We start from the raw sequence: 14565 nt of genomic DNA, 5'->3' as shown, positions 1-14565 counted from the left end.
TCATCTTGAAAATTTATTAAAAATATAAAGAAGAGTTGAGATGAGGTTGTGGCAAAAATCTCCTTTGTGTTGTGAATTAGAGTGTACAACACTGAGTTTTGTTTCCAAAATTTTTGTTCTGTCAAATTTCCCAGACTAATTTTGAGGTTATTTGGCCTTCCTGTCTCCAAGAAGATGAGGCTGAAAGGTTGGCAATGCCTCCTCCTGTTCTAGGACCCAGATTTGAACAGATTCAACGTTGCTGCAGAAATGCAGTTCTGCGTGCTGTGCTGCATGGGATTTTGGATGCTTTATTAAGATGTCGCTCTTCTGAAGTTAACAAAATGCAGAATAAAACCACCCAGTAACACTGGTGTAAGAACACCAGTTCTTACCTGTGCTATGAACTGGGAGTTGAGCTGCAATGTTTACAACTTAGATGTGTGGCACATTCTGGGAGGAAGCCACGGCTGATTGTTTTTCGGAATCATGCTTGGCCCCAAGTCTGAGATGAAGAAAGAGTCAATATATATTTGCCTGTGGAGTAGCTAATTAGAACAATTAATCTGAGAACGAGAACAAGCTGTGAGACCACGAGCTGATTCAGGCATGCCCTCTACTAACTTAAATTTTGATCAAGGTTTAAAACACCATGGGAAGTACTGGGGTGATGAGGCCCAGTGGCTGAGATTCAGGTTCACCATCTGTGCCCCTGTTGCTGTGACATGCTGAGACCTTGGGCAAGGCGTTTTCCTCTTGTCTCTGAAACAGGCCAATGATATTCACTGCCTTGTTGAGCTTCGTGGATACAAGCAGCATGTTGTGAACGAAATGTTAAGTACATCTCAAAGCCAGCCAAGACAAGAACTGCATTTTTCTTCCTAATATCTATTAGCCCAGAGCAACAGAAGAATCCCACTTGCCACCAGCTCCCTGTTCTTGTTTGAAGATGTGGAGCTAGCCAGATCATATCCATCAGATATTTGCTTTCAGGGTTGCATGAAAGTAGAGTGAAAGAAAGATCTTTTGTGGGGCTGACATGCCTGGAAATATACTTGTCCAAAGCAAACAGCTCTTGCTCTTTCTCCAGCTAATTCACTGAAAAGGTACCATTTTAGTCAAGAAAATGGTATCAATTCTCCTCCTTTTAGGGAGAATGGTGGCAGGTTTCCCATGTAGATTTGTGGAAGGTATAATTTTGACAGGAGCATCTGGCTCCTTTGTGAGCTTCAGAAGGAATTGTGTGGCAGTGGCTTTAGGTCGTACTCTGGTTGAGTCATGTGGGCAGCCCTTTGACACTTCTGCGCTGCTTTTCCTGCTCCACTCGGTTTTGTTTTGACTCTCGTTTGAGCTTCCTAAATATGCAGCCTTGCTCTGCAGATTCCCTGGGACAGTTTCATTCAGGGGTCCTGACAAGGACTGAGGTTTTGGCAGAGCTCATGGATCCATTCTTACAGTGGTGCTGTGTGTTTCATTAGCCGACAGCTGCTTCTGGCAAGGTTTTTTTTTTCAGAAATCCTCTTGGAGAAGGGAGAAGAGTGATCTCTGGGTAGCAGAGCTTTCAATTCTCAAAATAAACCATGCCAGGTTGTTTAAGAATTTAACTCATGAGCTTTCCTAGTACAATAATATGTAGTGTGGTCCTTCTGCCCTCTTTAAGCAGCTGATGCCTGGCTTTTATCTTCTAGGTATATTTACAGTAAAAAACCACCCTGAATTTCTTTTCTTACTTCCCTGTGTATGGTATGACCTGAAAACATGTTTTTAGCCTTACTTACATGAATGCAATCAGAGCAGATGTTTTGTCATCAAGAATGTGCCAGCTTGTTGCATTTGGCACAGGAAAGTGGTACAAGGGTGCAGAATACCTTGAATTCTGCTCCCCAGATCCTCTGGGTGGTTTGGACACCATGCTCCAGACATGTGCTGTTATGTGTGCCACTGTGAGTGACCAGGAAGTGACCTCTCTGGGTGACTGGGAAGTGACCACCAGCTGTGCTGCTGCTGGGTTTGTCCAGCCACAGGTGGTGTGAGAGGGGAGATGGGCAGGTAGGGAAGGAGCAGCTGGGAAGTCATGGGCTGCCAAGCTCTGTTCCTTCTTTGCACATCCTTAGGCTGGATGAGGAAACTCCCCTGTGCTGGACACAATGATGGCATGGCAAAGAGGGTCCCTATCTCCTCCTGGTGAATCATTCCCTGAGGCCAGCAGGAGGGGATGCCTGTGTAGCTCCATCCTTTGCCACACAGGGCTGGGTGGGGTGTGAGCCCAGGAGATGGCTGTGTTCGAACAGTTCATCATGGGGGGGGTGTGCTATGCCATACAGACCGAAATCACCAACAATGTGTTCAGGAGAGATCTCTTGGCTAAGAGTCTATAGTGAGCAGGGAGGATGGAGTAATTTGTAACTGGATGTTTGGAAAAATTTGATGACACTGAGAACAGTTTGCAGATCAGGAAGCAGAGCTGTTTTAGAGTAAAGCAGTTCATGTTTATTCAAATTAGGAGAAAGCTTGGCTAAGTCAGTGTTTAAAGAGGAGCTCATGGCTGAAGTATATTTAAAGAGATCGTCTGGAGTCCATGGCATTACTTCAGAGTGTGCTGGCTTTCCTTGGCATGAAAAGACACAGAGATACAATAAGAATGCAGAAAGAGAGGGTGTGCATGTGATAAGATGGAGGGAGGAGCCTGTGTATCTAGCAAAATTACAGTGATATCAGGAACATCAAAAACATTACAATGCAATTGAGAAATCCAAAATAATATGCTGGGGAAGGTGCCAGCCCAGGTACAGTATATCTGATCTTGCAATGCCAGTGGAAAGGAAGAACAAAGCAACTGGTTCATTTGCAGCAAACAAGTTGAAGGAAGAGATATTACCAGAGCTTTTCCATGTGCTGACAGATTCCCCAAAGTGCTTTATCAATTAAGCATCTCTAAAGCCATCACAGCTGTTTCTCTACAGAGCAGAACCACTGCTGGTGCATGACACATGCAGCAGAGTGTGCCAGCATGACCAGCAATGGAAATGTTATCAGGCAAATGGAATTGCTCCCCCACTCCTTGGTTCCCTCCCACCAGCAGAGTTTGATTTCACATTGCTTTTGCTTTCTAAATTGATCTAACTAATGTAATCAGACAGTAACATCCTGCTCCAATGTCACTAATGCCTTCCAAACTAGATGGCCTAATTAAGGTCACTAATTTCATTGTCTAAGACAATTTCTTGAGAGATATCTAAGTGGATACTAGAATAGGTCATATCATTATATAAAATTACCAGAGAAAGGTGTGAGAAAACACCCATGTCAACTGGAAAAAGAGACTTAGGGTTTTCAAAATTTACAGACAACAAAAATATAATTACAAATGATGAAGAGTGAAGTGAGAACAGAGAAAGCCTATTCCCAGAACCGAACCTTTTGCCAGACTCACAACCTGTGGGCAATTCAAAGATTTGCACAAAGTTAACACTGCAGGGCCAAGTGAATAAATGCGATGATGCTCTTTTTTTTTACTGGTTTTTTTTACTGTTTTTTACTGTTTTTTACTGTTTTTACTGGTTTTTTTACTGTTTTTTGCTGTTTATGTCTGGTTGCTGGAAGATAAAGCAGATCAAAGAAATAGTCCTGATCTGTATTAATGGGCCACAATGGAGAAGGTGTGCAGTCACTCCCTAAGCCTATTCACTTGCCCCAAGATACGCTTTGCAAAAGATGAAACCTATGGTGGGATCTCTGAGGTTGCTGTTAAACCACCATAAAGCTCAATGGCCAGAGGGAAAGTAAAAATCTGATGAATACTTCACATCTGCTGTTGTATTATTTTGGTTAGAATCAGCTGGGAATATCATCTTCACCTTTGCAAAAGTAGGAGCCATCTCAAACATGAAGCTACCAGGAAATCATGCTGGGATAAAAAATATTCAGAGTAAGCAGGAGTCTCAGCAGTAGAAAGACCTCTCCTTACAAAACCCTCAGACAACATTACCTGAGCTTGTATGGCCTCACACAGAGAGGTGATGACTGAAGTGGTCATGCTGTAGAGTTACATGAGTGACATCTGGCCAAGGGCTGCTCCTTGGGCTGCTGCTATCTATGGTTTATGTCTTCTAGGGCATGGCAGGGCAGGAGAACCTGCTGAAGCATAAACTCCCTCAATCATGTCCAGTCTGCCTTGGTCCCTGGCAGAAGTAGGAGTTGTGGGTCAGGATGTCCTGTAGGAGTCCATCTGGTACTGGCCACCTGATCTAGAGAGGCAAAAGATGTGGGGGACTTGAGTCCCACGAGCTGAAAACCTTCATTGGGACACATGGGAATAAAGACAAATACAGGGCAAGATATGCAGGAGGACATCAAGTACTGCTAATAATTTCTGTAATGCTAACATTTTTTGCTGTATCATGTCTGAAATACTAAGGATGTAATCTGTCTCTGTTATCTACCATTTAGCAGGATTCATTTTGATAAGAACAGTGTGTATTAAGGTTTGGACAACATCAGTTCAAGACAGGGAGACTGAAAAAATGCAAAAACTTCTAGACCATTTCACAAGCACCACTTCATCTTTGTCCCACATGAAACACCAGGCATCAAACCAAACTAAACCTTGGTGCACAGCTATGACTCCTTTCATGCCTACATTCACAATCACAGTGAGAATTATGGATGCAAATAAACACAAGAACAGCCAGTGAAATGCCTGCCAGTGAAAGTGGGTGTGGAGGTGACCCAAGCCACAGAGGACTTTTGGCCTCCAGGAGGATTTCACAGTATCATTGACCACACTTGCAGTGTGCTTCCAATTTATAGCTACATTTCAATCCCTTAATTTGTTCTAGTTAGTCATGCAAAACCATAAATTGAATCTCTGGACATTTGCAGTGAAATCTGTCCTCTCTCCGAACTCAAAAAGCAATTTTCTGACATATCATATTACAGCCAGCTTTGAGATAGGTACCTGGTTAGTATAAAATACTGAATATCCAGTACATTCTGAATGTATTGTAATGGATAATTTAATTTCCTTCTGTAGGTGTGTAACTCTGGCCATCTTGATAAAGTTTTCACACTAGCACAGAAGTTAGAAACCCAGTACAGACAACAGTACTGAGGTCAATATCAGTAGATTTTCTCAAAACACGTCTAATTAGGAGTGGTAGGAATGGCTTTCAGGGGTAATGGGCTATACATTCCATGATTCTAATTGTGCAATAATGCCAGAGTTGTGTTAGTATTGAAGAGTTTTTGCAAGAACAGGCGATTGTGAATAACTCTATGATCTACATTTTAACTGTGTAGATATTACTTGGGAGTAATGCTCATGAATTAGTCGTTGTGCAGTTATTGTATAAAATTTTGTATTCCTTGCATGAAGCTCACTAATTAATCATCTTTTGCTCTACTAATTTCATGTCACCTACACCAAAAAAGTTTTACTAGAAACATCACTTCCATCTATACAACACAGGACAAGAGTTCTCTCTTTATTGCCAAAAGCCTATACAAAGGGAAAAAACATAGGAAGTGTTGTGAACAGATCAGAGAAAAGGCCAACAGTCCCTCCTAACCCCAAATGTCTCAGACCTTGTGATTGTGTTCTGGACTTTAAATATTTCAATATAACTTTTTAAAAAGTGACTGCAGTCTTACATATTTCTTTGGCTTTCACTAGATTCCAGCATATGCCAAATAAATCAGCACTTTATTTCCACCACAAAGCAACCTAAAATATGAGCTTATTTTTATCTCACAAAACTGCCAAAGATGCTTTGAAGCATTCGTCTTGTAACCATGACTGACCCTTTTTTTCAATTATGTCATAAGAAAAACTTCTGAGAGCACTTAAAAACGTCTTCAGACTTTTTAGATGCTCTTTTCACCTACAAGATGCAGCCAGGAACAGTCTCCCAGTCTCAGTGTGTGTCAGTAGTTTTATTTTGCATTAAGACTTTTCATCAGTCAATCAGTCTGGTAAGTGAAAATGTGCTGGTTTGCATGTGTAAACATAGACATGATTTTTAGCAAATCTGAGACCAATCTTGCCAGTAGCTCCGTTAAATTATTCTTATCTGTCTGGTTGGCTGGAATGTTTGAGTATTTAAAATAGACTCAAGAATATTAGGCTGAAAGTCTGTCTAATGTACTACCAAATTAGACACGGCTAAGCAGTTGTGTAGCAGTTTTCAGCTGCTTACTCCAGAATAAAAAATTAAAATGTGATGAAAAAACTCTTAAAAAATATATTTCAGTTGAGAATCTTCAGGAATTTCCCCTCCTTTTTGCTTCCTGAGGGTGTTCTGAGAAAACAGAGAACCAAGTTGTAAGTCATGTGGAGCACTGTGCTCATCTTAAATCTTCTCCTTTCTTTGGAGGCTGAGCTGCTTTCGGTAACCTAGTACTTACTGAGGAATGACAGCATGTAGCTGGGCTATTCCTGTGGCTTGCTGCTGTGCTGCAGTGGTGGCTTGTTCATGGCTCATCCATCCCCTTGGTGTTGAAGGCACACATCTGGTCCTGCACAGTGTGTTTGTCATTTATCCTCCCGTAACAGGATGTTTCCCAGAAGCAACTGAGGAAAAAGTTAAGCTGCAATGGGGAAAATAGTTAAACATGTGCATGAATTTGCTGGGAAAAAAAAACCTTAACAACATTTAAAGATGAAAATAAATAAGGTGCTTAAATAGAACATTGCAAGTGAATGAAACTGGTGGAACAAAGCAGCAACCAGGTGTACAGTTTGGTCAAATGATGTAAGAAAAGACTGAGTCAGGAATGGGGTTTGACCTCTGGAATTTGTTGGGTTTACCATTACAGCTTGTTTATACAAGACAGTTGGAAATTAAGAAAATAGCTAACTAAAAAGCCAAAGAGTTATTTGGGATTCACTCCATATACATATATATATATATACACACACAGACACACAGACACATAGACACATACAGACAGACATATATATATATATATTTATGTTCCCTTCTGGAATGAAAAATCTCTTTTTCTCTCTTCAATCTTGTGTATAACCTGGGTGAAAACCCCCTTCATTTCAGGCCAGGACAAACAGTTTGCTCTTGTTCCAAAAACATCTCCATTTGCACCCTCAGGTGCCCAGAGGTAAATCTGTTCTGCAGCTGGGGCAGGGCTGGTCGCACTGCAGATGCCACAGTTACATGTGGTTTCCATTACCTCACCTAAGGTAGTGCTGCAATTAGTAGTGTAAATTAGCATAGCTTTTAATCTCCTCTTCTGTCTTTCTTTAGAGCTATATTCACTTTTGCTTCCACCCAAGTTTCATCTTTGAGCTCTGACTTGCACTCAGATAGGAAATGTCAGCTGTCAGCTCGGTTTACAGACTTGGATGAGAGTTTGGAAGAAAGAGACTCCCCAGAAGACTACATGGCCTTGCTGTAGCAATATTAAACCTCTTGGTCAAGTGAGTACACTGGACACTTAATTTATTGGTAGTTTGAGGAGAGCAAAGGAAGGATCGTGTCTACTTTTGATTATGACCTGGCCATGCGCCACTTCCCCAGCACTTGGCAGGAGGAGCCCAGCTTCTGACCAGTTTGACTCTTGCAGCCATTTCTCACAGTGATGAGATTGAGCCCAGACTGGTGAGAAAAGAGAGTTTTTAGGAGTGGCTGCACTTGTTCAGGGAGCAGGGGCTGTGCAGGAGGCGGGCAGGCAAGCCTCGGGCAGCTCTTCACACAGAGAAGCATCACACCACTCAATTACATCTTGCATCAGCTTGCAATTAGCTTGTGTGTAAAATTTCAGTCATCCATATTGCTTAGCTTGAGATCTGGCATGACTGGACTCTTTCTTTTCTTAGTTCTTCTTGCAGAGACTGCTCACGAAACGCTGGAGCTGGAGCTCCTGCAGTGCAAAGATGGGAGCTTTTCCCTATTTTCTATGGAGTGGGGAATTTTCTCTGCCTGGCACCTGAGTGTTGGTGCTTGCTAACAGCCAGAGCACTGTGCTGCCACCGAGGCTCCCCATTGATGTGGTGGGTGGGAGGGGGTGTGTGGGAGTTGCTTGGTATTTTTGTGCTGCAGGTGGTGCTTTCGTCTGGGCGCCGTTTGCCGCCTGTTTGTTTTCTGGTTTATTCTTTTGTTTACATCAAGTCTTCATGAAAGGGTGAAGTGCTCTCATGTAGAGCAAGCAAAAGAAACATAAACATACACACACAAGCTGAAAGAAATATGAGCATGTACTCAGGCCTGAAGCCATCAGGGGTTTGCTCCACTGGTTTCTCTGCTGGGGGAAAAGGCATCTCCAGAGAGAGAAGAAGACCTCCCCAGTCCCATCACAGTCCTCAGCCCTGTGGCCTCCTCTCCTTCTACACACTCCATCCATGCCAGCAGGCAGCTGCTGGAGCACACACCAGGCTCTCCAAATCCATTCAGATGCAATACCATGGCATCTGAATCCCACAGACATCATCTGAATTCAGCACTGCAGCTTTCTCCATTGTTTTGCCATCATTTTAGCAAGAGACAAAGCCAAGTGATCCTCTAGGTGATACCACCCCACATATGCTGTTCATTGAGATGGTTGCTAGCCAGAATATGATATAAATTGATTTAGAAATGTTCTGTGTGAATACAAGTACTTTTTCTTTCAATTGTGCTGTTACTAAGGGTATTTGTGTTACAGAGGTGTTGGGAGACTCTGTCCTGAAGGACATGTGCATCTATAGAAACTGAACTTTGGACTCTGCAGTTTACACAATGCAATTTTTCTCTCTGTTTATTGATGTAAATACCTGCAACAGCCATGCTGAACTCATCCAGCCTGGGACTAGGAACAGCCCCACAGAACTCATCTGTCTGGTTATAACTGAGCTAACAGATTTTTGCGAACTTGCAGGAGTTAAAATGTAGAGGAAAAAGAAAACAACATCCTTAAACAGCAAGTTATATAGTAATAATAATGAATAACTTTAGGGAAGTGGTGATCCATTCATGGAAGAGCCATGAGACGAAAAACAAGCTAAATTAGTCAGATGATTTATTCATTGTGAATGATTCACTCCTTTCCTGGCTGCTTCCTCCACAGGCCATAGGAGCTAATATATAAACTGATAGAGGAAGGGTGGGATCAATAGAGAGCAACCTCTCTCTCCTCTCCAGGGAAAATAGGTCACCTATCCCTGCTACGCTGCTCTCTGGGCACAGGGCACATCTCAATAGACTGAGCATTCATTTTCAGCTAATGAAGTTTGGGTTTTTTCAGGGCAAAATTTTCCTGAGGAGTGTTTCTTTCTTTCTGTCAGCTCTCAAGCCCATGCTTGCAGTTTGGCCGTCTCCCTTCCCCCGTCCTGACAGCTCTCATTGTTCCCAGATGATGGCTGTTTGCTGGCCTGTGCAAAAAAAAAAAAGATTTTTTAGTCTAAATAGTCTAAATGCAGCGTCCTTTACACAGGGTGCTGTGGAGGAAGGAAACCTCTCGGCACCCTTGGGATTTGCTCAGTGTGGAACTGGCTGCTCCTCAGGTGAACCAGGATGGAGTGAACCTCAGTCCAGGGTGTGACAGGGATGCTTGGTAGGCACAGTGGGGCTCCTTGTGTGGCCATAGTGACTTACACCCCATGCCCATGGGATGTGGGTTTTCCTCCTTGCGCCACATACCATGCCAGCCCCAGCACCACCACAGGCACTGGGAAGCCCAGCAGGGAGATGGACCATGGCCTTCCCTGTGCAGGAGGGTACTGATCTGCAGAAAGCTGACATGCTGGGAGACATTCCTCAGGCCCCTTTTAGCTCCTAATAAGCAATAATATTCTCTGTGGCGACGCCTCTGCTGACATTTCTTGTACCCAGCACAACCCACTGTTTATCATGTGACTATGAACTGCTGCTGAAGCTTCATGAATCGTTTTTCTCCTCGCACAAATTGGAGCTGAACAGCTGGAAACTGTGTTGCAAGCACAGCCCAAGCTGAGCCTGAAACACAAATTGGGCACAAAACTCCTGTGGATGGTATTTATTAGAGAGCTGCTGGAGAAGAGTTGCCATCTTTGGATGGTGAATGCATTGAAAACTTGGGAGTGTGGGGTTTACTTGCCAGATCATCTTTAATTAATTACAGAGGACAATTAGGGGAAGAGGCTGCTGCTGGACTACCTGACTCATAGGGCAGCTCATATATTGATGGAGATGTTTGCTTATGTGCTACCAGGCTGAGCTGTTCCCCTGCCATGACTCTTCCAAGGCCAACACAAGGTCCAGCTTTGAGCACTCAAATCAAAAGCCTCCAGAGCAATGGACACATCAGGCAGCAGCTTTTTGAAGCAGGGAGCTGAGGAGTGGATGGGGTTGGGGATGGCAGTGCTCCTGGCAGTGCTTCCTCCACGCACCCCAGAGGGAGCTTTACAATGCTGCACACTCCTGGTAGATTTGCTTGTAGGTAAATGTCAGTCTTTAGGCTTCCTGATGGTTTCTGAGCAATATGCATTAAAAAAAAGAAAAAGAGTGCAAAATGGATTAGTGTATATTTACCTTAAGTGGTTGTGAAGGAAGAGCTCTGTTTTTGCAGGTGTAAGAGCTTTTTCATCAGAAGAAAAGAATTTTAAAGAATCTGTTTTAAAAAAAGAAGAAGGAAAGAATAAAAAAAAGGAAATATTGCAGTTATTTTGTAGATGACCACAGCTTTCCAGGCAGCTCTGGTGTATATACAACAAAGAGTCTGACATATTCTGGAGAAAACCAAAGACCTCACTCTTCATGAAGTCAGAAGAGAGTGTGTAGTGTGAAAATATTGGTCATGAGGTCAGATCTTCAGTGCCAATGTTGTGCAAATACACAACTGCATTTGATGGCCACACCTCAGGTACTAGAGAACACTTATCACTCTTAAGCCATGATTCAGCCTGAGTTTGGTTCCAGAGACCCAGGGTAGATGCTCTAAAACCTGCTTCTGAAATTCACCATAAAGGAGTAATCTGTTGCATGGAGCTTGAATCATGCTCAACTTGAATAAGATCCAAACCCAAACCAACAACCTAACTGCAGTCTTTGGTGAAAATTTAAATCCAGAGCCATGCCTGAATTTAGTGGCCAATATCACATTCACACTTAAGAGATTTCTGCAAATTCCTCAAACATACTCCACAAATCTGTCTACTAAAACATAATCACTCCATGCAACTTTGGTTCAAACTGCAAAGAAACAAGCAAACCAAAGGCAGAACCAACGATGCACATCAGGTTTTGGTTTGCTTTGGTTTAACCAAATTCTGAGTATGTAGTTAAATAAAGCTGATGTCAGTCACCAGGTGCCCTGAGCCCAAATACAGACCAGCACAGCTCACAGCCAGCTCTTCAAGTCCCCAAACCCCTACTTGCTACCACACAGTGGCTTGGTCTGAGCATGTACTATGGTATTGAGTCTCCTTGGGCTTGAAGGGAAGAGGAAGAAGCAGGAAAATGGTTAATGTACATGATTTTTTCCTGCATTCTTTTTTCCATGTTTTTTTAAAACCTGATGTAGAATAAGCTGCATGGGGAGAATATGAATATACAGTTATAATACATGACAATGCAGCAAAATCCTGGACTCTGTCAATTACTGTGGCACTGTATAATTTTCTTTTATTCCTTTGGGGAAATACATAATTCAAGTAAAAAATCATTTGGACAGTGCACCTCCATGGAGAATATGCAATGCATGAAGACACTGCTTTGCATTGAGCCTCACATGGAATGATACGGAAAATGTAAGGAAACTGAGGGAAAACTTCCTGGTCTAATTGGTGATACAGTGCTGCCAAATGAGTGTCTCTCTAGAACACACTTGTTGCTATAAGTCACCTTCAGAGATCTCTTGAAGCTACAAGGGATGCAGCTGACTCCTTCTGTAGTAACAGTACTTTGAAACAGTGGAAAAAACCCATCACAGCAGTCAAAATTGAGTTGGGTAGCAGAAAGATTAACACCTGGGAGGAGGAGCTGCTTGGGAATGTATGGGGCAGGGCTGAAAACCACTTCCAAATTATTTTGTTCAAGACTAGAAGAGCTGCCCAGTAACATGCACTAGACAGCCTCGGATGGTTCAGAGTGAACTGTTTTTGAAAGGAGGGCATGAGCCAAAAAATTGCGTTTTGCTTACCTGGCAATGACTTCAAAATTAGGATTGAATTGTTTTGAATTGTGTGGTTGGAGACTTTTGAGCAAGTTGGGAGGGAAAAAAGAAGAAGCAAATAATCAGGGGATGGTTTGCTGAGGTGGGTTTTTGTGCTCACTAGCCTAAACACAGGGAGATCTTCAATTCCCTCCCCTCCCTGGGGGGACATGGACCTCTGGGCTTTGCTCCTGGGGGAGGTTCTGAGCCCAGAGGCTGGGACAGGACTGCTCCCTGGACCACTTCCCACCTCTAGAATTGGGAGTTGCATGGGGGCCTTCTGCAACCTCTTCACTGCAGACACATCAGTCTACAACGGGTTCGAGATCTTGTGGATGAGATTTGCTATGAACAGAGTACTGAGTCAATTGTTTAGCAGTGGGGAAAATTCTCCAAGTAGTGGGATATTAGATTTGAGGATTTCAGTTGGGGTAGATAACACTTTTCTTCTTCAGCCAACACTGTCAAGAAAGGATCAGTCAATTCCCATAATTCCTTTAACAATTTTGGCCTTCCATCTCCATTTACCTTCATATCTTTTTATTAAAAAATAGGCACGGTAATAACTTTTACATCAGGAGATATGCACAAATTGTGAATTATTGAGTATAATATACCATGATCACCTAAGTCTGTGCAAGTTTTCAGAACTCAGTGTCCAGGGCTGTATGCAACATGTAATTTTGGCCTCTAAGTATCTACTTTTTTTTTCCTTTGGGCTTGTACGATATATTACTAAAAAATTTGATTGAAATTAATCTGCTTTTCAGGTAATAAATTAAATAGACATAATCTGGAGAAAAAGTAGTGCATTATTTTAACTGTAAAATATATCACAATGAAGATGACATATTTTCAGTCACGTAGACCAGTCAATGTATATAAAAATACACCCAATCTTTTAATTATATCTAGACTTCGGGTAGTCATTTCTTCAATAGCAATCAAAATGTTTCCACACGCAGAAAAGCTTTCACCTTTTAAAGAATATTTTCCTTTGCTAATCTAGGTGACCAGCTAACCTTCATCCTGGGGAAACCACTGGCGGTGGCAGGGACTGGCTGCAGGAGAAGCACGTTGTGGGTGAGGGTCGGGCTGGGCAGCTCTTTGCAGAGGAGGTAAAGTTTCCCTTGTCTCCTTTGCATATTCATGTGGTGGACCTGGCTGTTAAATCACAGTTTTGCTTTGCTTTCTTAACAGATTTCACTGGGTTAATTGTGTGGAAAAATTGGTAGCAGCATATATAACGTACACCCAAACCTCTTGTAATAAATTAAAATTCCTTTAAGAGTCCCAATGTTTTGTCATTTTCAAAAAACGACTCAAAGGTAAATGTTGATTTTAATGTGGTTGTAGCTGTCACCTCCTAAGTTTAGTCGGTAGAATACCAACATATCTTTCAATGAATACTTATGAGCTATTGATTAAAAAAAGTGGCTGCAGAGCTTGTGGTGCAAGATACGCCTTGCATTTGGGAAATTGTATAGACGTCTTTATATTAAATGTACCCACAGCACCTCAAAAGATCATGCTGGAACTGTAAATTGTAACTCTCTAGCAGAAGTTTAATGTTTATTTAAAGGGGGCAGCTTTCTATTACATTGTTTGAACAGATCTCCTCAGACAATGATCATAACCTTGTTCCCTTCTCCTTCACACGCAGGTTATGATATCTATACTCTTCTTATCATATGTGACTTCACTTTTATGAGCTGTCTCCGGCTCTCACCTGATTTTGTGCTTGAAGCCAATGGGGATAACGTGGAGCCCTGAACAAAATGACAGCCTCAGATTTTTGAGAACTACTTGCAGTACCCAAATGCTTGAGCCTGGGCAGGGATTTTTTTTTTCTCCGGCTCCGGCTCCCGGTCCCTTCTCCCTCCTCCAGCCCGGGCAGCCACGTGCTGCCGGGGCGAGCCGCGCTCCGCACTGACCTGCCTACACAGGGGCAGATCTTCCCATGCAGAAATATCGGCCCACGCTGATTTTTCATGCGCAATTTAGAATCTCTGCTTTTGGTTTTTTTTTTTTTTTTTCTTGTCGTTGTTTTAATTTTCACTGACAACGTCTTTTAGATCTGTTATTGCCTATCGCTTCAGCATTTTGTGGAAAGGAGGCTGAAATCTGCATCTAAGCTACATACATTATCAAAGACGAGCCTGCCAAAATAATTCATCAAAAAGTTCAGGCATTAAGTTGGTCACTGAATAGCTGTTCCAGCCTGTGTAAAACAGCTGCTATCCACTATGTGACTAAGAATAAAAAAATGTCTCCATCATCCTGAAAAACAAATTTTAATACCTAAGCTATTAAAAATTAATAATGCTATCCTTTAAAAATGATTAGAAATGTATGAGCAGGTTTTTATAGAAAGCATATTTGGACAAGAAGAAATGGCTCAGCAAGGAGGTAAAAAAGATCTCAGTCTGTACATCTTTGTGTGTATGGGAAAGGCACGTAGGATCT

General features: G+C 42.4%; 1 long non-coding RNA gene across 1 annotated transcript in view; it reads left to right on the top strand.

Moving 5' to 3' along the window:
• LOC108448133 overlaps positions 1–13236 on the top strand; it is a 19376-nt gene extending 6140 nt beyond the window's left edge. Inside the window, exon 3 of the long non-coding RNA XR_001863913.1 lies at positions 13109–13236. This is a non-coding gene — a long non-coding RNA (uncharacterized LOC108448133). The remainder of the gene's footprint in view (positions 1–13108) is intronic.
• The last annotated feature ends 1329 nt before the right edge of the window (positions 13237–14565 follow it).

Source organism: Corvus brachyrhynchos, unplaced genomic scaffold (assembly GCF_000691975.1).
Source record: "Corvus brachyrhynchos isolate BGI_N302 unplaced genomic scaffold, ASM69197v1 scaffold126, whole genome shotgun sequence".
Taxonomy (NCBI): Eukaryota; Metazoa; Chordata; class Aves; order Passeriformes; family Corvidae; genus Corvus; species Corvus brachyrhynchos.
This window is presented reverse-complemented; position numbering and strand designations above follow the sequence as displayed.